At 30.7% G+C, this 3626-nt stretch overlaps 1 long non-coding RNA gene across 1 annotated transcript; it reads left to right on the plus strand.

Moving 5' to 3' along the window:
- Positions 1-2706: 2706 nt before the first annotated feature.
- LOC142227693 (uncharacterized) lies at positions 2707-3170 on the plus strand. Its single transcript, XR_012719983.1, has 2 exons — positions 2707-2914; positions 2977-3170. It is a non-coding gene; the product is annotated as an uncharacterized LOC142227693 (long non-coding RNA).
- The last annotated feature ends 456 nt before the right edge of the window (positions 3171-3626 follow it).

Consider the following 3626-nt stretch of genomic DNA (forward strand, 5'->3'; position numbering starts at 1 on the left):
TACCACATTAGTTTAATACTCGAAACAAACGCGTATACGACAAGTATTGACATAGCATTAAAATGCAAATAAAAAGAAATTAAGTGCACGAAATAAATTTCCATAAAGGGGAAAATGTAATATATTTTGTTGTTGGCTAAAATTTAGCATTGTTTCATTAAGAAAATTAAATTTTTCATTTAAAAAATAAAAACGAAAAACAACTAAAAGATTACAAACATGTATTGAACTAACATGGTAAATGCAACATTTGGTATGACGCAAGCCAATTTCCTATCTTCCTCAAGTTTATTGTCTTTGCGTGTCACTACCTTGACACTCTGCTATATGTAAGTCTATATGTAAATATTAGCTTTATGATTAACCAAATTTTGTAACGGAACTTGTGTCGACGAATCAGTTACAGTAAGATACCCAGGACGACATTTTATTTTATATACCTATTATTAATGATATGGTAGATATTGCAGATTTACCTAAATTTCTCATTCGTTATCATTGTTTTGTCCAAACGTTTCTACTAAACAAAGTAACGCTACTTCATTCTAATTCCCTGCACAATTATTTTTATTTTTTCTTCAAGTTATCATGGTAGACTTATCTCTTTTTAATGTTTCTGCATCATTATTACAGCACTGGGAGTTGTTTTCTATCCAATATTTAATAATTTCTGCGTTTTGATTGTAACACCATAATTATAATAGGGTAGCTTCATTAGCACTTATAAGCAGACAAATTTATGTTTGTAAGAAAGACCACATCTCAACCTTTCTAATGCAGTATAAAACTCTACCAATACGTTCCAATATAGTAAGTGCTACTCCAGACAACATGGGACATACATTATATTTAGCAAAGAAAAAATATGTTTTTTGTCACACATTTTTTCTTAAACAACCAAACAATATTTACCATCGCTGTTAATTTTTACTAAAAGTACATTCTTTGACTTAAATTTTACATTTTAAATTAAGTTTATAACTTTAAAAACTTTTTTTTACCAGCAAAATCTCTAAAGCACCTTGCTACACTATGAATTCAAGAAAAAAATCAAAAGCAAAGAGTTGCCACTTCGTCGGCCTGAGACGGCCAAACGGGTTGCCATATTGTTTTACCATTTTGGATTTGTTTTTGGTAATGTGTTGTCAACTTTTTCGTACCACCAAATATTTAATTTTCACAAGTTCAAAATTTGATTTTATGCGTGAGATTTCGGTCATTTGGCCCAATGTGCAATGGAGTGAAGCTGGAGGAAGTGCCCCAAAGAAGGCAAAAACAATTCAGTTGGCTGGTAAGGTTATGGCAACGGTTTTTGGAACTTCAAAGGTATTTTATTGATTGACTATCTGCAAAAGGGTACAACAAAACTGGCTTACAACATAAAAAAAATAATTTTTCATCAAGACAACGCACCAGCGCACAAGAGTGTTTTAACAAGGGCTAAAATCAACGAATTAAAGTACGAGTTGCTTGACCACCCACCTTATTCTCCTGATTTAGCTCCCAGTGACTTTTACTTGTTTCCAAATCTAAAAAAATCTTTGCTGGCAAGCGTTTTTTGCTGGCAAGCGTTTTAAATAAAAATATTTTTGAAAAACTAACTATTCTCTTTCATTGATAGGCTAAGAAGTTTCCGAACCGCCTTCGTAGGGTTAAGATATTATGGCCAAATGAAAATTTTGCGATTCCGCATTTCGGAACATGAGGGATAGTATTATAGGTCTAACCACTGTCGTGTATAGTCAATTCAAAATTTTCGGTTTTAGTCCCTACTTTTTCCATATTGCTTTTTGCACGAGTTCAAAGCTACCGTGGCTTTTGTCGCCCTTTTTCAATATTAAGCTTAAAATTCAGCTTCCTTTCCAAAATAACCCCCACGTATTTTGCACACTCACCAAAGGGAATTTCTATACCACCTAAGGAGATTGGCTTAACCTTGGGGAGTAACTCTTTTCACGTACATTTGAATGTTTGTCCCAGTGTGGCTGAAATACGTATCTTCGCGAGAAGTTCGTCTAACAGCCTAAGTATCCTCCATTAATCCATTTAATATCGAACTTGGATGAACGTTATTGAATGCCCCTTAGATGTCTAGAAATGCCACAATTACACCCAGAAAAAAGTGCCTTCGAAACTAAAGGAAGAATTTTTCATCAATATAGTTTATCCATTTTATTTCCATTAAGGTAAATTTTTGTGAAAAATAATAAAATTTACTCGTTTCAGTAAAAAAATCCTAAACTGTAAGCAGTTAGGAATAGTTCATTAACTAGAATAAGGCATGGAATTTTACTCATACTGTTTTCTTCGCAGGGTATAAGAATTTACTACTGAACAAGAAAATTTTATTCACCGATAACAAAGCATTCGTAAAAATAAACAAAATACAAACTAAAACTAAGTTTCCTCAAAATTAGTAAAATTTCTTATAAAATGATAATTGCGACTTCCTTTATAATAGAAAGTTTTTCATACATACGCACAACACTTGGCATAGAAAAAATTTTAGTTCATACGTACTAAGAAGTATGGAATTCTTTCAAAACTTAAGAAAACACACTAGTTAGAATATAGGAAATTTTCCTATATTTCTATTATCTACCTGTAATCGATACCTGTCATCGTAATCGATGTGTTTGCGCGTGGGAGTAATCGATATGTTTGCGCGTGGAATGTTTTTTTAGTTGAAATCGCGTTGTTGTGGTATACGGAGAGATTGTTAAAAAATAATATGGTAAAATAATATAATAAATAACAAATAAAATATATAAAATATTTGTTAATTTAAATTAGTGAGAAAAATGTTCGTTTTTTGAAAATAAATCTATGAATGTTCGTGATGCTGTATAAAGAAAGAAAATACCAACAAAATAACAACCCTTTCATTTGTCATTTTGGAATCTTCAATTATTAGGTAATATTCAGTGACGCTAACATTTTGTAACAAAAATGGTTTATGATTTTTTATATTTTTAGGTATTGAAATTGTAAAAGGAGGACAAAATCATGAGGCAGCAACTTATTAAAAGTGAAAAGTACAAGAAGAAGAAAACGTGCGTTTTAAGTTGATAATATCACATGGAAATTGGAAATAGTGGAATAATAAACTAATATTTCAAGGACAGTCGATGCTGTTGATTCTTAATAAATATATTCAATAATTAATAAAATATGTCTTTTATTGAAGATAAAATTGCTTATTTAAAAATTAAAATTGTATTTAAAAACGAAGGTAAGCAGTTCTAATTATGAAGTAAAAGTTTTACCACAAATATGTAAGATTTGTCCAAATGAATGAAAAATATCAATAAAATCATTCCATATATGAATTCAAATCAGTTAAATTTTTTCATTCTGTAGTATAGTGGTACATAAATATAGGAAAATATTAACTAATATATGGAATGCATTCTACCTAATTTCAACGAAAATCACATCGTTCAAACAAATAAAAATGTCTTTGGCGCTATACGAAGTTCAACTTTCTTCACAATGAGTTCATTTTAACTTAAAGAAGGGGTCACTTTTTTCTGGGTGTATGTATTCATTGACAGACAGTGAATTTTCAATAAAGATGACAGTTCATGCATGTTGTCGTTTCGAGATCAGAGTTGAATCGATGCCAG

The sequence above is a fragment of the Haematobia irritans genome, chromosome 2 (genome assembly GCF_050003625.1).
Source record: "Haematobia irritans isolate KBUSLIRL chromosome 2, ASM5000362v1, whole genome shotgun sequence".
NCBI classification, from domain to species: domain Eukaryota; kingdom Metazoa; phylum Arthropoda; class Insecta; order Diptera; family Muscidae; genus Haematobia; species Haematobia irritans.